General features: G+C 43.1%; 1 protein-coding gene across 4 annotated transcripts in view; it reads left to right on the top strand.

Moving 5' to 3' along the window:
* Positions 1–25,197, top strand: part of ZC3H12B (zinc finger CCCH-type containing 12B) — a 66,315-nt gene that overhangs the window by 22,068 nt on the left and 19,050 nt on the right. For 3 of the 4 annotated variants that reach the window (XM_087971955.1, XM_087971953.1, XM_087971954.1), the window contains one exon: positions 18,875–18,939. The gene's annotated coding sequence lies outside the window, so the exon portion shown is untranslated. Of the gene's footprint in view, positions 1–6,350; positions 6,462–18,874; positions 18,940–25,197 lie in introns of those variants that run through there. The other variant, XM_026678561.2, reaches the window with a different exon arrangement.

Raw genomic sequence — 25,197 nt, 5'->3', positions numbered from 1 at the left:
GGAGACCAGAGACAAGCAGAAAATTCTTCGGTCCCTGGGCAGGCAAGATGACTACCGCATCTCTCCCTATTTTCAGAGGCCCTCCTTTCAGCAGGGGGAGGATGGGGCTAGCTTTCCCCGACTGCAAAGGCCCTTTTTCTCTAGGCCCACCTACCAGGCGTACAAACTGGCGTTTGGAGCCAGTGGCTGACAGCAACCATGGGGCAAGCAGCCCTTTTGTGGCAACAATGGCAGGTCCTTCAGACGTCCCAAGTGACATTGGGTTTCATCCTTCCATAGGGGATCTTGGTCTCTTCGCACATTGATAGGAGGAGACCACGACAGATACCTGGATCAAGGAAACAATAGGAATGGGGCTTTCCCTAGAGTTTCACTCCTCACCTCTGAGATTTTTCATCTGCTTCCCTGTCTCCAGAGACCTGGCAAAGGGGTGCCTTATGGAATCAACAATTCAACATTTGTTGGATATTCAGGCTATCCAGCCAGTTCCAGTGTATCAGATGGGGCAATAAAATGATCTCCTGTTTTGCCATAGTCCCCTGGGCACGGTTCCATGCTGGTCCCTGCAGTGGTTTCTGCTCCCCTATCAAAGGGCGGGCCAGGGCAACTCAGCGACGAGGGTTCAAATGCCACCAAGGGTATTTTGCTCATTCCACTGGTGGCAGTCCCAGGTCATCGCCCGGGGTTGATTCTACAAGGAACCACAAAGACTGACAATCACAACCGATGCCAGCCTGTTTGGCTCAGGGGCCCCACCTCAGATCCAGGTGACCCGGGGTGGTGGACACAAGAGTAATTACATCACAATGTAAACTGGCTGGAACTCAGGGTGGCCCGTTTGGCCCTCAGAAGATTCTAGCAGGAGGTTTCGGGACAGCATGTCCTCCTTACAGACAATGTGGTCACCAAGGCCCACATCAGTCAGCAGGGGGGCACTCAGTCCAGGTCCCTCATGCAGGAAGCGAACCAACTGTGCTTTGGGAAGAGAGACACCTCCTATCAAAATGGGGAGAGCACATCTTGGGAGTCTCGAATGTGCAGGCAGACTAGCTCAGCAGGGCCACAGTCAATCAGTTGGAGTGGTGCCTGCATCCCAGTCTGTTCAAGGAGCTTTCGGAGTGGTTCGGCCATCCGATTCTGGATCTCTTTGCCTCTCCATCGAACACTCAACTTCCAAGATTATTTGCGAGGTTTCCAGCACCAGGGCAGAAGGAGTCAATGCACTACGCTGCCTGTGGCCCCAGGGCCTGTTGTATGCCTTTCCCCCCTTCCCCTGATTCCAGGGATAATCAGGAAGGTGCTGTCGGAGAGGGCAGGGGTTTTGCTGTTAGCTCCCCACTGGCCCAGATGACCGTGGTTTGCCGATCTGGTCAGCCTGTCAATTTCCAGGCCTTGGAGGATCCCCCCGGACAGAGTCTCCCTCAGCCAGGGTCCCATCAACCATCCAGAGCCCCAGTGGCTCCAGTTGACCACCTGGCACTTGAACGGAAACTTCTGAGACTGGAGAAGTTCTCCAGTAAGGTCATACAGACAATCCAGGCAGCCAGGCGACCTTCCACTACTCGGATTTATGATGCAACGTGGAAGATTTTCTGCGGTTGTGGTTCAAAGTGCCACATTGATCCCACCTCAGTGTCGGTGGCACACATACTGGATTTTCTACAAGAGGGTGTGGACAAGGGTGTATCCCCTAATACCTTATGACGGCAGGTGGCAGCCCTGATTTCTGTGGTGTTGTTCAAGGACCTGAGCTCTCTTGCCTAGGGTGTGGGCATTTCTTAGGGGTGCCATGAACTTGAAGCCTCCAGTGGTGCACCTGGGACCTACCAAAGGTATTGCAGGCTCTTACTTCTGCACCATTTGGGCCCCTGCGAGAGGCCAGCCTATGCTTACTGATGTGCAAGGTGGCTTTCCTTGTGGCCATTACATCTGCCAGACAGATTTCAGAGTTGGCGACCTTATCTGTGAGAAAGGATCTATGTGTTTTATATCCGAACAGGGTGGTTCTGTGGTTGGACCCTGCCTTTCTGCCCAAGGTGAATTCATTGTTCCATCGATCACAGGAGTTGATCTTACCTGATTTCTGTCCAGGGCCTAAACATGCTCTGGAAAGGAAATGGCACACCTTGGATGTTAGGAGGGCCCTCTGCATTTACATCCAACGAACCACTTCCATCAGGAAGACAGAGTCCCTGTTCGTATCCTTTCAGCCGTCAACTCTGGGTCACAAGGTTTCACCTTCCACCGTGGGTCATTGGCTACAGGTATGGCTGTAGCCAAAGCCTACGAGCTTCAAGCTCTTCCAGTGCCCAGAAAGATTACAGCGCACTCTACCAGAAGGGTGGCCACAATGGCGGCTTGGGCAATGCAGGCCTCTGTGGAGGAGATTTGTTGAGCGGCGACATGGTCATCACTGTCATCGTTCATATGGTATTATAGACTAGACACTTTCGACTCTGCGGAGGCAGCCTTCAGCAGGTGCATCCTGCAAGGAGTATATGTTGAGGCGGGGACTCCAGACCAGACCAATTCCTGCCCGTAGGACAGCCAGCTTTGGTATGTCCCAATCTGGATTCACCCGTCAATACAGTGGAGAAGGGGTGTTGGCCTTCCATGAGACGCCCTTTCTCAGGGAGTCGATGGGAGAATCCAGTTCCACCCTGAGGACTGCCTGGTCTAGAGTCCTGGAGGGGCTACCTTTGGAGAAGGACAACAAGATTCGCTTCAGCTTCGTTTCAACTGGGGACTGTTACAGGGAGGTGTGTCCTCAGAATTCAACTCAGTCTGAAGAGCAACGAGACAAGAGACTACCCTAATCTGAATTCTCCCGTCGACTCCCTGAGAAAGGGTGTCTCAGGTAAGACCAACCCCCATATCATGGATGGGGCTTCACTTGTTTGTGTAGCCTGTTGCTGGTATGCCACGGACTGGGAGTTGGGGATCCCTGCTCTAATAGGAATGTTAAACTATGTGCCGAGCCTTTGCCTAAATTTGATGATGGAGTGGATGAAGATTGATAAACTGAACAGAATCAGTATAAGATAGAGACTGAGCCAGTTTGGTTAAGGCACCAGGCTAGAAAGTGGAAGACTGTGAATTCAAGTCCCACCTTAGTCATGAAAGCCATCTGGATGACTTTGGGCCAGTCCATCTCTCGCAGCCTAACCCACCTCACAGGGTTGTTGTGGGGAAAATAGGAGGAAGAAGGTGTGTTGGATGTTGGATGCCTGGAGTTATTCGTAAAAATAAAGGCTGAAGATAGATAGATAGATAGATAGATAGATAGATAGATAGATAGATAGATAGATAGATATTTAAAGGCAGGACTTTGATCATGCTGGCTAAGGAATTCTTGGAGTTGAAGTCCACAAGTCTTAAAGTTGTCAAGTTTGCACATCCCTGCTATAAAGCAATGGTGGGCATACTTAGTGCTGTAATCAGAGTGTAACAGTTGAAGGTCTGAGTAATCCATGGAGAAATGACACACCATGCAGTAGTGTCATGCAGTTGGTTTCACAGGATGGGGGAATTTGCCCTTGTTTTTTTCTTTAGCATGTTCCTGTTTTAACTTTTTTTGCTACATCATGCATTTTCTAATTCAGGAAAAATGGGCTGCAAATGTTTAGCAGTGTGGCTAGAAGAGCTGGTTGTGGGAGCTGAAATTTCCCATGCTTATAGTAACGATTGCTTCACTTGTATCAACAGGAATCAATACATCTCTGATTAATTATATAAATTATACCCAAGGTGATTTTTCTTGTACTAAGGTTTTTTCCCCTCTTAAATATTAAGTTGATGAATGTTATACAGGAGAGTGTGCCTACACTGTACATATCAAACAGCATATAACATAATGAAGTTTACAGCTAATAGTTGTAACACTGTTGTTTTGACAATGTTTATAAATTTTAGGGATGTAAAAAAGAGCTTTAAATGCCTGTCTTGCTTTTGGAAGTTGTGTTGTAGGCCAGTGATCCCCAACCTTTTCTACGCCGCGGCCTGGTACCGGCATCAGCTGGGCGCCGCGGCCCAGTACCGGCATCAACTGGGCGCCACCATCTTTTTTTGATGAAAACGTGCTTCCGGTGAGCTTTCTACCGGAAAAGCTCACCGGAAGCGCTGCGCCGCCATCTTTTTGATGAAACGTGCTTCCGGTGAGCTTTCTACCCGGAAAGCTCACGAGACTGGCGCCGCCATCTTTTTGATGAAACGTGCTTCCGGTGAGCTTTCTACCGGAAAAGCTCACCGGAAGCACTTTTTCATCAAAAAGATGGCGGCGCCAGCAAGCCAGCGGCCCGGTAGGACTTGTTCCACGGACCGGGACCGGTCCGTGGACCGTGGTTGGGGACCCCTGTTGTAGGCAACTGGTAACACATTTCTTTTTTTAATGGTCCTGGAATTTAGAAATTGTTTTGTGCACTCAAAAATGATTAGCTCAGTGTTTAAATTTCCTATAATCCCCATAACATTTTGAAAGGTAGATTCATGTTCTTGCTGTTGCTACTATCCCCATGCCTATTGTGACCCTAAGACAGATAATGCTTTGTTGATTTCCATGTATTTGATGCTTCATGTGCCCTTGTGCCACTGAAATAATATATCTATTTGTTCCAGTGGAATATTTGGTCCTGGTCTTTGATCCCTGCAGGAAGTCAAATGAGATTCCTTGCTTCTGATGAACTTTAGGAATGTTCTTTTCATTGCTGTTGTTTGGAAGTCAATTCTTGGCTTTCGAACTCATCACGAGAAAATGCTTGTCCATGTCTCTGAATGAAGGACTTTCAAGCACCCTTTAATTTATGCTGTTCATTTGTAAATTAGATGGATCGGTGGGACCATTTCTTGATACAATTGCCTGAATCAGAATAGAAGAGTGTGTAGAATCACGATGATCAGCTGTTATATTTTAACATTTTAAAAAAAACGGGAGTGAAAAACATACTGTTTTTTAATGTTTGATTTTGTTATTTCGTGATGCATAATTGCTGACAGGAGAGCCAGTTTGATGTGGTGGTTAAGGCATCAGACTAGAAACGTGGAAGACCGTTTTAGTCCTGTTTTAGGCTTAGAAGTCAGCTGGGTGACACTTTTTCAACCCTAACAGGACCGCAGGCAGTTGTTGTAGCCACACTCACTCTTAAGTTGAATAAATAAATAAATCATAGAAGACCTTTTTAAAAGACTTGAATAGCAACTTCATTAAGCTATGGAACCAGGACTCAGGCCATTCTAAAATACATGTTTTCTCTGAGGTGCATTAGCAGCCCCACTAGTCAGTCGTGACTCTGCTGAAAAGCAATGTTTAGGTAAGGATGCCTGGTTGCTAAGCAACGGGCAGCAAAGGCTTAAACACTTAAAGCTGTAGTGCAAAGTTTTCACTTCAGATGATGACATCTTTGCAGATTACAAATGGGAAGCTGTTAGTACTGGATGGTTTTCTCCTTAAATTGCTTTGTGTGTATCTGTGTCTGTATGTGTGTGTGTGTTGTATTTACAATAGTATTGCTGTACTATAATGAAGTTTAAAATTTGTGGGATCCTTGATGCTCTCTGAGCGTGGTGGTATTGTTGCAGATGTTTCATACCAAACCAGGTAATATCAATTTAAAATTTTACTACACCATATGACAAATTAGCATTATTTATAGATTTTTCTGCTGAGATAGCGTAGGAATCCAATCATAATCTCCCTTTGATTCTGACCAATCAAAGAGAAAAAGGACGTCATTTGTTTTAATGGTTTTGTTTGTGGGTAATATATTTTTTCATGACTTTCTTTCTGTTCAGAACAGGAAAGATCTTTTCAGAACTTTTAGTCAGGAGAAAGTTAATGTTTTCAGCAATCATAATGTTAATCCAATTGATAATCTCTTCCTCATGTGATAGTAACAACCTTTAATTTTTGATATTTGGATGTCAGCACTATTGATTGTGTCACCAAAATATTATAATGTTGAACAAAAGTGAGACATTAGCATATATAGGATAACTATTGACAACACAAATGCAAAACGCACACATAACAACCTTCAAGGGGGAAAAAGTCTCTAATATGGGGAACTCCCCAGCTACTCCAATGACTAAGGAATCCTGTCCCAAAGAGGACTAGATTGTGATTTCTCTCAAAATGTAAACCACCTTAGAATGATTAATGGCAATAAAAATCAAATAGGATTACTTCCTCACCAATGGTTTTCACATGAAAGTACCCCTAGATCCTGGTGGTTTTTAAAGGAAAAATGACACAGCTGAATTTTCTTAATAGCTTTCAGAGTTGACAACTATTTTTTTAAAAAAGGAGATAGAAACTCCTGTGAGTCATAGAAGTGGGTGTGTTTCTGTGGAGAGCAGCTTTCATAACTCATCCAGTCCCTTAGCAGAGTCCAAAGAGTAAAAAACTGCTATACACACTATTTTTTTTGCCGAGAACGTACCATCTGTATTAGCGGTGTGGATGACAGGTAAGCCGCGTGCTTCCTCTAAAGAGAGTTGTGAGAATCTAGCCAGAGTGCCTTAGGAGATACATTTTTAAATTTGCTTTGTTTGCTTTGAGATTTTTGGGGGGTATTTGTGACAATTCTTTTAGGTGCCTCTTCTTTATACTGTAAAGATAGGTGCCCATGATCTCATGAGATTTTGGGTCCATCAGTGATAGAATTTGATTAGAGTTCTGAACAAAGCAGGAAAAAAGAATTTTGGAAAAAAAGTGTATATTTTAATGTTCTGAGATTGATTTTGAAGAAAGAAATATTTCTGGAAAAAAGTGTATATATTTGTTTCTGCTATGCCTTTTAGAAGAGTTTAAGTTGTAGTTGTGAAAGTAGTTTGCAAAAAAGGAAAGGTGGGAGGATAAAATATTTAACCCTTCATCTTTCAAAGATGTGCTTCTCTGATGGTGCCAGTTGCTTTTATTCCAATAAGTACGTTGGGTCAGAAAACAAATACTATCAGAAAAGATATTCATGGGAAAAGAACAGGTAGAAGAATTAAGTGCCTCTTGTTAAGGTTGCTTTGCATTAAAGAAACAAGTTTTCTTCATTTTGTTAAGTTTTAAAGAGTTGCTTGTTCTGCGTTTTAGGTTGTGCAAATAGTTCATTAGTAAGAATTGACTACAATTGCTTATTGTAAAAAGTGGCTGGGCAGATGATATGATAATACCTATTCAGTAGATTCAAGGTTCTTATCTCTGTGATATATTTCACACTAACATTAGTTTACATAGCAATTACACAGGTTCTCTTTTATTGCTTTTAATCTGTTTTGTTTTGTTATTTTGTGCTTTCTATATTTCCTAGAATTAGAATTGTGACTGCAAGTCTTTAGACAGAATGTTTTTATAGCCATAAATAACACAGATGCATACAATGCTGATTGATCTGCTGGTTTTGCATTTTTCAATTACTTCCTTTTTTAGGATTCCTTTTATTTATATAGTTATTTATTTATTTATTTAATTTATATTGCCACCTATTCGCACATGGTGACTCAAGGTGGCTTACAGAATATAAAACCTCATTTAAAACAATAAAACTAATAAAAAGAATCAAATAAATTAATATAATATAATAAAACCACCCCTCACCTACCGCCCCGGCGACAGCAGATCACATGAGCCATTTAATGGGCTCCATCCCTCTCTGGGTTCCCCAGGCCCGCTGGCAGAACCAGGTCTTCTTCAGTGCCTTCCGGAAGAGTGCTAGAGTGGGGGCCATTCTAATCTCGGGGGGGATGATGTTCCAGAGAGAGGGAGCCACCACGGAGAAGGCCCTTCTTCTGGGTCCCACCAGGTGTATCTCCCTTAGGGATGGGAGCCGCAATATTCCCTAATTAAGGAGAGAAGCAACCTACAACTAAGGAGAAGTTTCCTAACAGTGAGAGCAATTAACACCTTGCCTTCAGAAGCTTGGGTGCTCTATCACTGGAGGTTTTGAAGAAGAGATTGGACAACCATTTGTCTGAAATGGTATAAGGCTTCCTGCCTGAGCAACGGACTGGACTAGAAGACATTCTGAGTTGTGAAAACTATTGTACACTCCAATCTGTGTGTACATGCAGTAATATTATAGTTTGCATCTGAAAATGTCATAATCTATTTAACAATGTTAGTGCAATAAGTCCTTTATCTCCCTGGAATTCCTCATCATCGTGTTGTAAATGTTTCGGAGTAACATCGTAATTTCTCTTCATGTCTCCAATTCTTCCTAATGGGCCATCTTGCTTTGTTTTAAAAAAGTCCAAGTAGTATTCAATGTTCTGTCAGCAATCTGTCACCGCTCCAGAATCTTATTCTTTTGACTTCCCAAATCCAGCAGATTACTTTATCTTAGTATTGTCTATCAGGGAATGCAATAGCTATAGTTCTTTATATCACACAGTTAGTCAATAAATTCCATTTATACAATCCCAATAATTCTTAGATCCATCTTTTAATTTGCTAGTTACAATATACAAAAGTCATTCCGTTAATTATCCTCCAGGTTTTAAGGGTTGATTCTCTGGTCACCACAGATAAATATAGAGTAGTAAATAATATAGCAAATCTCCAGGTGTTACTCTTTCTTATCAGGGTTCCCAGGCTGCTATCATGCTTGGGGTATAACATAGACTATATCCATTCACCAGTAGATGGTGCCTTCAGGTTGAAAATCAGTGTTAAAAATCTACTTTAAAAGTATTATTTCAAATTATTTCAAACACGATATCCAAAAGCCAGTCAAATGTCCAGCATTTTAAACTGCCTATTCTAGGACTTGCCAGTAAGGTTTAAACATCCAGTCTTTCTATATTTTAAGCTTTTAGTGATTTCCTGTCATGGTGCACTGTTTCTTTGCCTCTTGTCAACTTATAAAACATTCTTATCCCTGTTTTAGTAGTTGCCATAAAAAAAGGGGGGAGGAAGGCATAGGAATGTTTTATGAGTTGACACCTGTCTTTAGTCATGGCTAGAAAACACTCCAGAGAGCCTCTTCTTCAGGATTGATTTTCTTTTAGGGTAAATACTAGGTAAAATTCAAGTCACTTCACCCAGCTCCAGTCACTGTTCATTCACTCCGCTCCTACACAATCTTAATTTCTTCAGCTGCCCCTGCTTTGCGGCAGCCATTTTGGTCGCTTCATCCTTGGCAAAGAGGAAAAACCCTGGGTCCAGCTGGAGAGCCACCACTTTCAGCAACCAGCAGGGTGCCCCTCCTTATCTGTCACCCCTACAGGGTGACTTTAGCCTGGGGGCCCTCCGACAAAGAGAATTGGACGCTAACCAGATCTAACCCCTCCCACAAAGACCTCCTATATCCGTGATGGTAAACCTATAGCATGTGTGCCACAGGTGGCACGCAGAGCCATTTGTGCCAGCACGTGAGCTGCAGGCAAACTTACCTCACTGTGCATGTGTGCACCTCACAGCGTGGGGATGCGCAGCCCTGCTCTCCTGCATCGATCACGCTGCGACATCAAACCGGAAGTCTAGAACTCCAGAGTGCATTTTTCTTAAACAGATTCTATCCTGTACTTGAAGACTTGTTTTCCTTTTTCAAATAGCATTTGAATTTATTTTATGTTAAGTCTGTTTTTCGTAAGTTAGAAATAGAGGAACCTCTGTAAAAGAAAACACAAAAATATACCAATGAATTGGGACACTTAGCATTAAAACATCCTCAAGTGGATACTTGCCCAATATTTAACAGAAAAGAATCAAGGGTGATTAGTTTTTGTAGGCCATGTTGGGAAACTACTCTTAATGCTGCTGCTCTGTAATTTCAAACCCAAATAGTCATGTTTTAGTTTCATTAACCTCATTAGAAATAGTGCCCAGTTGCTAAATTATGTCCCATTAACTCGAATGAAATTCTAGCATGCCTGATTTTCTTTGTGATAGTATTTATAAAATCATAGGACTGAAAAGGACCTTGGAGGTCTTCTAGTCCAGTCCCTTGGCCAAGATAGGAATCCTTATACCATCGCAGACAAATGGAAGTTCAATCTTTTCTTGAAAACTTCCAGTAATGGAGTACCCTGTCTCTGAGAGGCAAGCTTTTCCATTGATTAATTGCTCTCACTGTCAGCAAATTCCTCCTTAGTTTCAAGATGGATCTCCCTCTGATCAAACTTCATCCATTGCTTCTTGTCCTGCCCTCGGGTACTTTAGAGGACAAATTTAGAGGACCCACTCCTTCAGGTATTGGAAGACTACTGTCCTGTCATCCCTAAGCCATCTCTTTGTTAGGCTAAACATAGTTCCCTTAGTTATTCATCTTTATGGTTTATCCCTTATGTTCTTCTCTGCACTCTTTCTAGGGCCTCAGCATGTCTTTTTTTTTTGTATTGTGGTGACCAGAACTGGTCAAGGTATTCCATATTTGCTACATCCTTCTAATAGTAATAGCATAATTATTGAGCAAAGATCCTCTTTCAAAATCTGATCTTATTCTTTAACATTCAGTTTAGCCATGTTACGTAAAAATATCTATAAAAATATTCCCCCTATTTCTAATTTTTTCATCTATTCTAATTTTTAATACAGCCAATTGTTTTTTTTAATAAAAATCCAACCTGTCCATCGTCCCTCATCCTCTTGGAAATTCCACTACTTCTCTTTTTGACTTGCCTCCCTTGGGTCCTTATCTACATCTTTCCTATTCAACCCAACCTTCATTTCCAACCCCACTATTTTTTGCTGGCCATCCACCCTTAGGTCTGCCAAATCCTCTGTCTTTTTTCCAAAAGTATCTTTCAATTTTTCCATTTCCATTTTTCTATCTCCTAATATACATTCTCCCAATTTTATTTCACCTAACTTTGTAGTCTTCTCCTTTTCTCCTTGTTCTATTCATTATGTCATCTGCTCTATCTCATATTCCAAGGTTACAGTTATCTTCCTTGTTTCCGGGGTTTTATTATCTTGTTTCATAGTTGCTCATTTTCAGTCTTTCCAGTTATATCATGCAATAAGTCCTTTATCTCCCTGGAATTCCTCATCATCGTGTTGTAAATGTTTCGGAGTAACATCGTAATTTCTCTTCATGTCTCCAATTCTTCCTAATGGGCCATCTTGCTTTGTTTTAAAAAGTCCAAGTAGTATTCAATGTTCTGTCAGCAATCTGTCACCGCTCCAGAATCTTATTCTTTTTGACTTCCCAAATCCAGCAGATTACTTTATCTTAGTATTGTCTATCAGGGAATGCAATAGCTATAGTTCTTTATATCACACAGTTAGTCAATAAATTCCATTTATACAATCCAGGGGATTTTCCCAATAATTCTTAGATCCATCTTTTAATTTGCTAGTTACAATATACAAAAGTCATTCCGTTAATTATCCTCCAGGTTTTAAGGGTTGATTCTCTGGTCACCACAGATAAATATAGAGTAGTAAATAATATAGCAAATCTCCAGGTGTTACTCTTTCTTATCAGGGTTCCCAGGCTGCTATCATGCTTGGGGTATAACATAGAATATATCCATTCACCAGTAGATGGTGCCTTCAGGTTGAAAATCAGTGTTAAAAATCTACTTTAAAAGTATTATTTCAAATTATTTCAAACACGATATCCAAAAGCCAGTCAAATGTCCAGCATTTTAAACTTGCCAGTAAGGTTTAAACATCCAGTCTTTCTATATTTTAAGCTTTTAGTGATTTCCTGTCATGGTGCAGTGTTTCTCTGCCTCTTGTCAACTTATAAAACATTCTTATCCCTGTTTTAGTAGTTGCCATAAAAAAAAAAGGGGGGGGGGGAGGAAGGCATAGGAATGTTTTATGAGTTGACACCTGTCTTTAGTCATGGCTAGAAAACACTCCAGAGAGCCTCTTCTTCAGGATTGATTTTCTTTTAGGGTAAATACTAGGTAAAATTCAAGTCACTTCACCCAGCTCCAGTCACTGTTCATTCACTCCGCTCCTACACAATCTTAATTTCTTCAGCTGCCCCTGCTTTGCGGCAGCCATTTTGGTCGCTTCATCCTTGGCAAAGAGGGAAAAACCCTGGGTCCAGCTGGAGAGCCACCACTTTCAGCAACCAGCAGGGTGCCCCTTCTTATCTGTCACCCCTACAGGGTGACTTTAGCCCCTGGGGGGGCCCTCCGACAAAGAGGATTCAGCGTGGGGATGCGCAGCCCTGCTCTCCTGCATGGATCACGCTGCGACATCAAACCGGAAGTCTAGAACTCCAGAGTGCATTTTTCTTAAACAGATTCTATCCTGTACTTCGAAGACTTGTTTTCCTTTTTTCAAATAGCATTTGAATTTATTTTATGTTAAGTCTGTTTTTCATAAGTTAGAAATAGAGGAACCTCTGTAAAAGAAAACACAAAAATATACCAATGAATTGGGACACTTAGCATTAAAACATCCTCAAGTGGATACTTGCCCAATATTTAACAGAAAAGAATCAAGGGTGATTAGTTTTTGTAGGCCATGTTGGGAAACTACTCTTAATGCTGCTGCTCTGTAATTTCAAACCCAAATAGTCATGTTTTAGTTTCATTAACCTCATTAGAAATAGTGCCCAGTTGCTAAATTATGTCCCATTAACTCGAATGAAATTCTAGCATGCCTGATTTTCTTTGTGATAGTATTTATAAAATCATAGGACTGAAAAGGACCTTGGAGGTCTTCTAGTCCAGCCCCTTGGCCAAGATAGGAATCCTTATACCATCGCAGACAAATGGAAGTCCAATCTTTTCTTGAAAACTTCCAGTAATGGAGTACCCCTGTCTCTGAGAGGCAAGCTTTTCCATTGATTAATTGCTCTCACTGTCAGCAAATTCCTCCTTAGTTTCAAGATGGATCTCCCTCTGATCAAACTTCATCCATTGCTTCTTGTCCTGCCCTCGGGTACTTTAGAGGACAAATTTAGAGGACCCACTCCTTCAGGTATTGGAAGACTACTGTCCTGTCATCCCTAAGCCATCTCTTTGTTAGGCTAAACATAGTTCCCTTAGTTATTCATCTTTATGGTTTATCCCTTATGTTCTTCTCTGCACTCTTTCTAGGGCCTCAGCATGTCTTTTTTTGTATTGTGGTGACCAGAACTGGTCAAGGTATTCCATGTGTGGCCTCATCAGTGCAGTATACAGCAGTACTGTACTATCATTTATTGTGATCTTGATGCTATATCCCTTTGTTGATGTAGCCTTAGACTGCATTGACCTTTTTGGCAGCTGTAACACATTGCTGTCTCATACTTAAGTGATGGTCTACTAGGACATCTAGATCCCTCTCATATGTACTACTGTTGGGTCAGATACTGTCTATTCTGTACCTGTGCACTTGGTTTTTCCTGCCTAAATGCAGAACCTTACTTTTCTCACCATTGAACTGCATTATAATGGATAGTCTGTCAATATCCTTCTGAATCTTGAGTCAATTTTCCAAAGTGCTAGCAGTTGCCCCAGCTTGGTGTTATTTGCAAATGTGATGAGCTCTCCTTCTATCCCCTCACCTGGTTCACTTATGAAGATGTTGAAGAGTACTGGCCCCGATACAGAATCTTGAGGTACCCCACTTCATTCTTTCCTTCATGTAGAGATACGGTAGTTCCAGAACCACACACTGATCCAACTAGTAGTGATACTGTTTATTCCACATTGTTCTATCTTACCAAGAAGCAGGCTGTCATTTACTTTGTAAAATGCCTTTCTGAAATTCAGACATATTATATCCACAGATTTCCTAGATCCACTAATTTAATCACTTTATCAAAGAAGGTAATAAAGATTTGTTTGGCATGATCTGCTTTTAAAAGATTGCTGACAATCACCTTGTTCATTTCTAGATTCTCAGAAATTTTCTGCTTGATTAACTTTTCCAGGATTTTCCTAGGTATTGATGACAAGCTGATTGATATGTAGCTTCATGGGTCCACTTTCCTCCCCTCTTTTTGAAGATTGAAATCACATCAGCTCTTTTTCAGTCCTCTGACAGAACCCTCTTGCTCCAGGATCTCTGAAAATTCAACATGGCTGGCTGAGGAATTCTGGAAGTTGAAGTTCACAAAGTTCTCTATCTTCTGCGGGCTGTCTTAGATTTGCTGAACTCACTCTATGTTAGATACTTCAAAGGCAACACATGGTTGATAAAGACAACCCCTAAAAACAAGAAGACAGGAAAGTGGAGAACCAGCAACCCAAAGTGCACGTGGTTACACCCCCATCCTCAAAATCAAGTCTTGTTCTTTAGTCTTGTCAAGATTTCTCTCCTTTGAGCAAACTGCTAGCTTGGCTTCCACATTATAGGAAACTCAGGTAGAGGAACCACAATGAGCCAAAGCCATCACCTACTTGGCGGAATATATCTTGATGATCAGCAAAATATCAGTGGGTCGGCTCAGCCTGAAAGACCTGGACTAGTGAATGTGATTAAGTTTTCTGCAAAGAGAAGGAACCATACCTTCAACCTTAATGTCAGACCTTCAACCTCAATGTCAGACTTACCAATGGCCTTAACAAAGGATTACAACCAAGCAGGCAACTTTGAGTCTTCTTCTTGGTCTCTTATTGGGAAGCAATAATCATTCTCTCTGCTCATCCTTATACCAAGAATTCTTCAGAGGGTCTGCATACTAAGACCAACTAGTATCCACTAGTACCTATCATGGGATGATGCTCTAACTCAATTCCATGCTCAAAACCTTGCATGAGTCAACCTCTGCCAGGCAGGTATCCCAGATAAGGGTGCTCTCTGCCAAGATTTTTGCATCTTATGGTAGAAATTATCACAAAACAAACCCTTGCATCTAAATTGAATTTGGCTCCCACCATAGTCAGGAAATGATCCTCTTCATCTATCATAATTCTAAAACCGAGTTAGAATATTTGAAATATTGAATGATACTCCCAATTTCCTAGATTCCTTCCAGCAGACCTGCCATAGAGCTGTAAGGCCTCATTGTTCGTGATCTCCAGGTGAGTCAAGGCTTGTCTCACTAGCCTATGAGGCCCAAAACAAGCCTGCTTCACAATGAAATGTAGCACATTGCATTAGAAAGGTACACCTTCCACATCCCCAGGAGACAGGCAACCAGTAGAAATCTTTTCAGAACACTGTGCTTTCTGGACTTCTGAAAAGGGCTTCTGAAAAGGATGTGTTGAATCAAAAGAATGAAGGCACATATAGCATCTTTTGGCCATGTTGTCGGAGAATTCTAGGCTTTTTTGAATTTTGGAGGATGAGCAAGGTTGCTATGTAGAATGCAGAAATGTATCAATCAAAATTCAGACTTTCTGTCTTGAATAAAAAAAGGTGTAATTGTAGTTGGAGCTGCTAATGCAATCATGAACAATATAAAATTATAAGTTTGGTCACGTGTTGACCAAGCAAGCTTTATTTTTAGAAGTTCAAAAACAAATTCTAGTATTTTTTGAAATACCTTTAGCAGACTCTTCATTGTTTTTCAAAAGTAAAGGATTGTTTTCATTGATTTCATAACAAATTAGGCAGGAGTTCCATGTTTATAAAATACAATTTGATGCGTCTTTAGTCTTAGGTCATATTTAAGTGGTCTTTTTTGGACTCAGTCCAAATTCATGCTATTTCCAGACCACTGGCAACTCAGGTTGTTTATAAGGACAGGTTCTGGAAATATCTGGGAATGTGGAAGGTTTTTCCTCCCCTTATTTTTAACTTTCCCCCTTAAGTGTTTGTTCCATTTTTTTTTAAATCCTCAAGGTGTTCCTCTGTTTTCTGCTGCTGAAGATCAGAGCTCCAAATTCCTCCAATTCTTGGCAATGACTTCCATAGCTAGGCATTAATGTTAATGTGCAGCAAACATTAGCCTTAATAATTGGGAAAAACAAAAGAACCCCAACTGTCTCAGTTTTGGGGAAAAAGTTGATTTATGCTTTGAACTGGTTTGTGCTTGCATGTCAGTAAGTCAGTTTTAATCTTTAATTGCTAGTAAAATACCTTTAATTTACTTTATATATATATATATACACACACACACACACACTAAATTTCAGTGCTTGAAATGTTAAGTTTCTTGTTGATTTGTGTTAGAATGAGAATTTAGAATGCTGGTATCTTTCCTCCACCCTTAAAGTTTAAAAAAAGGGGGCGGAAGAGAGAGACCCATTCCTTTCTGTAACTCTCATGGAAATTCTAAGCTGAGAATTCCCCTTGATTTGCATAGCTGGGTTAGAGTGCAAGACAAAGGGCTAAACTTTACTTTTAGTTTTCGGTTTCAGAGAGCACGTAGGCTATCATAACTTTAAAGCAAGCAGACTTTACATTGCAAAATAATTCCCAGGTTGCAAAACAGATGTCAGTAAACATACTAGTTTCCCTATTTTTCTTGAGTGTGTGTGGGGGAATACCTAGATAATTGTAACAGCAGTTATTTTCTAATGAAGTTTCCCAAGAGCTTCAGGTTGTACTATATTTGGAAATTTTTGGTGAAGCCTTCTTAGTTTCTACTCAACATTTCAACCTTCCAGGATGCTGTTTAGCAGACCTCAAAGTGGACAGTTTGGGAAAAGTGGATTTTTAAAAACTGCTATGGGGTGAGAGGTTGCTAAACTTACATACATCAAAAGGTTTCAGGCCATCATTCAAGCTCTTGGAAAATACTATTGGTTTTTACACATTACAGTTCTTAATTGAGGAGGGACATCATTAATTGATGACGGACATCTTACGTATCACCTGTGTTTGCGTAACAAAAACATCTTTCTGTCTCTTTCTGCCTCATTCCAGTTTAAATTCTTCCTAAGTTTAGCCCTCTATACATGTGATGAAGCAAATTTCAGTTCACAAGAGCGGATGCCTTTCATTAACATTTGTGCTTCCAGACTCCTTCTAAAGAATATCTCTTATTTCTTGGAGATATAGGAGAGATACATAATTTATATTATTTATAAATAATTAATTTACTGGAGAAGGATGTTTCCTTTATTGGAGAAGGAAGGAAAAAAAGGCATGAAGCAGAAACAAAAAGAATAGGCGGATTCCAGTGATATTGTATACTAAGTCCTAACTTTTGACACAGTCCTATATTTGTTCTAGGAATACCTACCATTGAATTCAGTGGAATTTACCTCTGAGTCTGTGTGTAATATATGTATGAGATAGGTTTGTGGGTTTCATATATGGTTTCCTGATCTTGGGTCTATTGACCAGTCATCTGATTGGTAGGCTGCCTGTCAGACGCAAGAAACCAGGAACCAAGGTTTTTCAAATGAGTTCAAATTTATTCCATACTAGCTCTCTACAAGAATCTGAACTACTAACAGTCAAGGCACATTGACAGTAGATAAGAGTCAGTGGAATTTAAGGAGGGCTGGTCTTAGATCTCTTGTGGGCACAATGGGACTACAGACTGATGACATACTTGCCCCCTCCCTCAAGAGTCAGCCTGATCATCTCCTACAAGTTGTAGGCTAGGGAAGGTATAACACCAAGATTAACATTAGAACAACAATCAAGAAGTAAATAATATCCCAATCAAGGAACTGCCAAACAAGCTAACAGTAAACAACCCAAATAAAGAACCTCCAGATCCATTCAACACCAACACTGACAGGGCAAGCCACTAGAATATAAATTGAGAGCAAACCCCACTCCTCACTAGCACTGATGATGTTACCTAGCTTGGGAAAGGAAACAATCAAGACCAGAGAGCACCAAGGACCCCTCATTTCAACCCTGAGCTACAAATATTCTCCTTTTTCAGATGGTGTTCTCTCAGAGCAGTGGAGTATACTTCTGGCAATTGATGCGTGAATTGTTGGTCAGTATGTGAAAGTTGCTCCCAGTTATAACAGTACATCTCAAAGAAAAGAGGGATATGTGCTTGGATGCATAGCCCCGAACCCTTCTGCTGCCCACCAAATGTTGACCTTTCATATGAGCAATTTGATGCCCTTTATGTATTTTGATCTAGAACTTCCAGAATCAGTCACCAGCATTTGCACTAGCCTAGGTGATTGAGAATTGTTTTTTAACACATTGGGAGGACATGATATTGCTTACTTCTTTGAGAACAGTGGTATGTATTAAGTCTTTCAAATGACAGATTGAATTTCAAAAGAAGCTACATGTCAGTTAATGTGACATGCTGGAGATTTAGAGTTCATTTTCCATTTTTACTGAATGCTTTGTGAAACTGTCAATGACAGTTTAATCAGTCTGTGGCCAGCTTTCTGAAGACCACAATTGAGCATCACTTTTTTGCCCATGTTTTTCTGGAGGTGGTGATTTAAAACATACTGAAATTTTAATCATAGACTCATAGGGCTGGAAGGGACCTTGGAGGTCCAACTCCCTACTCAAGGCAGGAATCCTTATACCATCCTGGACAAACGGTTGTCCAATCTTTTCTTTAAAATCTCCAGTGCTGGAACAACCACAATTTTGGGATGTAAGCTGTTCCATTCATTAATTGCTCACTGTCAAAAAGTTCCTCATTTCCAGGTCAAATCTCCCTCTAATGAGCTTCTACCTATTGCTTCTTATCCTGCCCTCAGGTGCTATGGAGAATAAATCGATCCCCACTTCTCAGTTACAAGCCTTTAATTATTAGAAGACTATGATTGGGTCTCCCTGAGCCTTCTCAGCCTTCATTAGGCTAAATATAATCTATTTTCCTTAGACAGTCATTGTATGATATGGTTTCCCATATCTCCATGATGATCTACCTTATTAATGTATTTTCTGAAATAAAAATCCTATATTTCTTTGAAGGAGTTTCTCCTTTAATACTGGCTAAAGCTTTCTTGCTCTACAATTTGCTTGAGTTACTGCAAACAAAGCGACACATAGTATTTCATGTAATCATATAGTATACTTGCATAAAAGCATTACAGTATTAATAATTGTGTTTTTCTATCCCTTTTCTAATGATCTCTAACATATAATTTCCTTTTCATTTTTATCTTTTTACAGCTGCTGAATACTGGCTGGGCAGTTTCTTAGAGCTATCCAAGAAAACAACAATCCATTTCTCTTCAGTAAGTTTCAGCTTGGACACCTTCAGCTGATACATGAAATATGGGGAGTGGGGTTTGGTCCCAATATGCTATTGTCAGTGTTTAAAAATTAACTACCGTGTTTCTCATATAATAAGGCCGGGTCTTTTTTTTTTTTTGAGCCCTGAAAAAATGGCTAGGCCGTCTTTTCGGGGGTGACTTAATTTCCTCCCCCCCCCTTGCATCTTAGGGCGGACGGGGACGGCTTGGATGTTGACCTCGGCGTTGGTGGGGCACTTTGTATCAGGGTCAACGCAGGCAGCACCATATCCGGGTGTGCAACAAAAGTACTTCCTAACAGCAAGCCCCCCCGCCATTTACCCCCCATTTCGCATGTTTTAATATAGGCCTTAATTTGGGGGGAGGGGCTTAATTTCATTTCATGCCTATAAAACATGCTGGGACTTCCTATTGGGGGAGGCCGTATTGTTGGAGAAACAGGGTAGTTACTATAAAGGGATGGGAGAATATGCTAATTGATACTTTTCTATAATTGAATTATTGCTTCATTAGATTACTTGCTCATATCTATTTCTTGCAGTAGCCTCCAACCAAATCCTAATCCCTTCAACCAAAAATATCAGTGATTTGAACTTGGAAATGTTTGTACTGTATACATTCAATAAATTATGGTTCTTCTTTATGGTTATGGATATCATTGTGTTGGCTGCTGTTTAGAGATGAAAAGAGATGCATGTATGTTTGGAACAGTTTCTTAGGATGAATCCACACGTTAATGCAAATCTCTTGAAATTAATATTCCTATGTTAGCCTTAATATCTTTAGCTTTTTTCCATCCCATTGATTTCAGTGCATGAACTTAAAGGTGGGTCACATTGAACTATAGTGTGATTTGTTTGATGTCAGTTTAGTATGAATTCAAACATTGTGGTTTGTTATTATAAACTAGTTGCATGTGAACCATGCTAGTTACAATTTGTTCAGTAAAGGGTAACTAATGAAATCATGGTTTAGTGCCTTGATTGACGGCATAGCTTGGAGAGCACATGTGGTGCATCACATTACAACCCCTTATATTGATTTTATTGTCCCCCAATAACAAGTCCCATTCTGCTCCCATGTTGCTTAGTTTCATGTCGCCTCTTTTGAATCTGTGGATATCAGTTTTCTCCGTAGAACTGCTGCGAGCATCCAGAGAGTGGGAGGTGCTCTAGTCTTCACTCTTACAGGCTGAGCTATAATTGAGGAACGCTCCTCCTCCTCCACGTGACTCCTCCACGCGTTCCCCAGTTTTAGCTCAACCTCGCAGAGACAGGCAGCTCTTTTCTATCGCTCCTTGGCCGATTCAGGTTTCTTCTGCTTTCTGGTTTCAGGTTTGCCTTCTTTCGTTCTCCTTGTCCCTGCGATCTTAGTGTGCCCTCAAATTTATTGAAAGAGCGAGATTTCTCGCCCTCAGGGGGGAGATAGGGGGATTTGGAGCCCTTTGCCCCCCCCCACCCCCCTCCTACTCCCTCTGCCTATATTCCAAGCTGCGCTGCTGCAAACCAGCCGCTTGGCTCTGCGCTATTTTTAGCGCTGTTTTCTCTCGTTGCGTCTTCCCCCCATGAACGCTTTAGAGAGGAAGGACTGCTTCCTCTCTCAGCCCTTGCTCCTTTCATTGATTTTTGTTCCCCGTTTTAAGGGCTGGTGCGTCTCTGAGTCAATAGCGCCGAGACGGGCGGCCATTTTGGGCGCGCCTCGTGGCCAGCGCCATTTTTAATTTTGCCTTTCTTTGTTGTTTTGGGCTGCGATTGTTGCAGGGGCCCTTAGTGGGACCGGCAGGCCGCGTGGAGCCAGAATTGGGAAGGCACTGTGGCTCCGTGCCCCGTTGTCTCTCCCCTTCTTTTTGTTGGTTGGTGTTAGCTACCGCAGCTCGCTCAGAGGCACAGGCACCTACTTCCCATTTTTGCTGGGAGGCTGCCTCAGGAGGCCTATCTCTCCGTGTGTGAATTTTTTTCTGTATATTAATTTCTGGCCTCAGCGTTCATTTGGTTCCTTTGGATTCTAGATAATAGATATAGGTTTTTTAGTAATATTTTCTTGATTCTTATTGGTGTTTTTTGGGCTCCGCCCACCCATAAAAAATATATATATATATATAAAAAAATAAAAAATAATAAAAATAATAAAAAACAATAAATAATAAAAACAATACTTGTACATAAGTGTATAATAGTTGAATAAGTTTTAGGACATAGATATCTGGTAAAAAAGAAAAAAGAAAAGGAAGAAGGAAAAGGTCAAACAAACACACAAAAATTTTTTATCCAAAAGGGGGACGTGGCCCAACTTTAGGAAAACCGGTTTGCGTAAGTAGACCGAACTCCTAGGTGTGCCAACCGCCTTTTTTTGGTTATCTATCACTTGGCATCATGGCAGAGGGTAATATCAGTGGTCCTTCTTTGAAGGCTAAGTCTATTTACGCAAAAGGGACTATTTACGCAAAAGGGACAAGGACTCCTCCAGGGCTTCCCAAAGGGATGCCTTAAGGCGCCATAAGGCCCTGGAGAAGGAGTTCGGCAAACGGTCCAAAGACTCTCACCCTGTTACTCTTGCCTCACCCTCTACCTCTGTCCAACCCCCTCCTCTGTCAGGGCAATCTTCTCCCTCCAGGTGCGGTTCCACTGCCCGAAGTCGCCAGGACTCTCGTACGCCCGAAGCGACCTTCACACCAACTGCAGCAGGCCTGCGCCCTGAAGACCCGGTCACAACCATTATTCCGGACAGTATTAAAGAGTGGATGCAACTTGCCATCCGTCAGGGAATAGCTGAAGGCATACAACAGCTGTCCAGATCAGGTTCTCGAGGTATGGCGCCCGAGGCCAAATCTATATCCGGAAGATCTCCTTCCACGCCGACGTCACAACATGGTCAGGTACCTGCCCCAATGGAGGCGCCACTCCCGGAAGGGGAGGAGGCCCAAGAGGAGGTCGAACTGGGCTTTGAGTCCGTCAGGGAGGAGGAAGGTTCCGACAGGGGGTCTCTACAGTATTCGGAACCCTTCTTCAAGGTAGACACCATGGAGGGGGAGATGTCAGAAGACGAGGGCATTTCCCCCGAACAACCGGCCTTTGTGGGCCTTTTTAAGCCTCATTTGTTTAAATCCTTATTATTTAAGGCAAAAAATGTTTCAGATCTGACCTCCCAGTCACCCTCTGAACCATCTCCGGCGACCCCGGGGGGCCCAGAGGATTAAATATTCAGACAACCGGTTGTTGAAACCGAGATTATTCCAACCCCCCCAATTTTTTCCGACCTGGTCGCAAGGCAATTGGCTTCTACGCCCCCGCCCTTCTAGTCAAGACAAGAGATTGTTTAATCTCGACCCGGAATTCTCTGCCATGCTAGACACCCCGGAGGTAGACGACCCGATAGTGAGACTGGCCTCTTCTTCCAATCCCACTGACGCTCTGGAGGCGCTGAAGCCAGAGGATAAGCGGGCAGAGATGGCGCTCAGGCGAGCACACCAAGCGGATGCTTGGGTCATCCGGTTGGCCACAGCCGCTTCATTTTTCACTCATTCTTCCATCAGGTGGCTCAGACAGTTGAAAGAACACGTCTCCGCGTCAAACACTAAGGCCCAGCAGGATATTGCAAAACTCACGGCTGTGGCGGAATTTGTGGCCGATGCCACTTTTCATTCTGTAAAATTTTCATCCCGGGCCATCTCCTCGCACGTAACTGCCCGAAGATTACTTTGGCTCCGGCACTGGCAGGCCGACATTAAAAATAAGTCCAAATTAGCCTCAGCTCCCATCTCGGGGGGAAAACTGTTAGGGCCGGCCTTAGATCCATTACTGATGGAGAGCCGGAATAAGAAGAAGTTTCTCCCGTCGCTTTTTCGTAGACAGGAAGCCAGAGGGTCCCAATCCTTTCGGAGGGGCTCCTTTCGCCCCTCCTTCCAGCCATCCTTCACCCCTAGATACCAGGGTCCTCCGTCATTCTGGTCAGCCTACCAGGACCGGGGCGACTCGGGAGACAGAACCAGAAGGGGAGGTAGTTACAGGAGGCCCTTCAGGGGTTCGGGGAACAGGGTGTCCCGCCGACCCAGGTAGAATTTCAGCCCCTCATCCCATTGGCGGTCACCTCAGACATTTTGCCGACCAGTGGGAAACATCCACTTCGGATGCATGGGTCAGGGACACGATAAGCTTCGGTCTCTCTCTCCAGTTTCAGGCTGCTCCTCCGGAGCACTTCATGGTTTCTCCCCTCTCCAGAGACCCGACCAAACGGGCCCTCATGATATCCGCTATCAAACACCTCTCTGATATTAGGGCAATCCAGCCTGTGCCACCATCGCAGCGGGGAGAGGGGTTCTACTCCCTCCTCTTCTTAGTCCCTAAGCATTCCGGGGGTTGGAGGCCCATTTTAGATTTAAAGAGGCTCAATCGCTATATTGTTCGTCATAGGTTCAAAATGCATACCCTTCCGTCGATTTTACAGGGTATCAGAAAAGGGGACTGGCTTACATCTATTGACCTTTCCGAGGCATATCTACATATTCCCATTCGCCCCTTGTATTCCAAATACTTGAGGTTCTGCTACAACAATCAGCATTTCCAATATGTGGCCCTTCCCTTTGGCCTCGTTTCAGCCCCGAGGACTTTTACTAAGGTATTAGCAGCCCTGGCGGCCCACCTCAGACACTTTCCTATCCGCATTCACTGGTACCTTGACGACATTCTTATTGTATCCCCCAACCGAATTCAAGCCAAGAGTGACACTAGCACCACTCTCTCTGTACTTCAGGCTCACGGTTTCCTCGTGAACTGGGAGAAGAGTCAACTCAACCCTTCCACCCGTATAGCTCACTTAGGAGCCGTAATTGATTCAGTTGAGGAGAAGGTTTTCCTTTCTCGCGAGAGGTTCAGCAGCATCCAGACATCTATCAGGGCTATTAGATGGTCTGGAAAGACCTCTGTGCTTGCTTTATCCAAGCTGCTTGGAAAGTTAATTTCATGCATATCAATTATCCCATGGGCTCGCTTACATTCCAGATCTTTGCAGTGGTTCCTCCTGCCGTATCAACGTTCCGGAAGGAGCAACTCCGGCCTCGTGGTGAAAGTTCCTCCAAGGGTCCTCGCCTCCCTCCTATGGTGGACAAGGCCCTCTATCAACAGGGGTCATCTCTTCAAGGAGCCCCAAAGGGTTACTCTCACGACAGATGCCAGCCTCTCCGGATGGGGGGCCCACCTGCAGTCTCTTTCAACTCAAGGAACTTGGTCAGCAGCCGAGAGGCGCTGCAGCATCAACTGGCTGGAGCTTCACGCAGTATACCTGGCCTTGCGCGCCTTTCTCCCTCAGGTGCGAGGGCGCCACGTGTTAGTCTTGACAGACAACACTACAATCAAGGCCCACATCAACCGGCAAGGGGGCACTCATTCCATCCGCCTCATGAGGGAGGCCGAACGGCTCTGTCGGTGGGCAGAGGTAAATCTCTTATCCATCAGGGCGGAACACATCTTGGGGGTCTCAAATGTCCAAGCAGACTGGCTGAGCAGGGCCACTCTGGACCAATCGGAATGGCGCCTGCACCCCTCACTGTTCAGGGAGGCAGCAGCGATATTCGGTCAGCCTCTGGTAGACCTGTTTGCATCCCCGCTCAACGCCCAGACACCGAGGTTCTTCTCTCGATACCCCGACAACGGAGCAGAGAACCACGATGCCCTGCGCTGCCCCTGGCCCACGGGGCTTCTATACGCCTTCCCTCCCCTCCCGCTGATTCCCAAGGTGATTCAGAAGTTGATACTCGAGAGGGCGGAGGTTCTCCTGGTGGCACCGTATTGGCCCAGGAGACCGTGGTTCGCAGATCTTCGCAATCTGTCCGTGGCCCCACCATGGAGGATTCCACTAGACAGGATCTCACTGTCCCAGGGTCCTCTTCATCATCCAGACCCTCAGTGGCTCCAGTTAGCCGTCTGGAGGTTGAGCGGGAAAGACTGAGAGAGGAGGGCCTGTCGGCTCAGGTCATCAATACCATCCTGGCAGCAAGGCGGCCTTTGACCACCCGCATTTATAATGCAACCTGGAATAGTTTTTCTAATTGGTGTCTTAAATCCTCCTTCAATCCGCTCTCCCCCTCAATTGCACAAATTCTGGGTTTCCTACAAGACGGCCTAGACAGGGGCCTCTCCCCCAACACTCTGAGAAGACAGGTCGCAGCTCTATCAACGGTAGTTGCTGGCGGCCCTTTGGGTCCACTTTCTCACCACCCTCGAATCAGGGCTTTTCTTAAAGGGG

Source organism: Notechis scutatus, chromosome 10, assembly GCF_049901735.1.
Source record: "Notechis scutatus isolate UNSWTSFEM ecotype Mainland chromosome 10, rNotScu1.2, whole genome shotgun sequence".
Lineage (NCBI taxonomy): Eukaryota > Metazoa > Chordata > Lepidosauria > Squamata > Elapidae > Notechis > Notechis scutatus.
The sequence above is the reverse complement of the archived record's forward strand: the minus strand, read 5'-3'. Positions and strand labels throughout refer to the sequence as shown.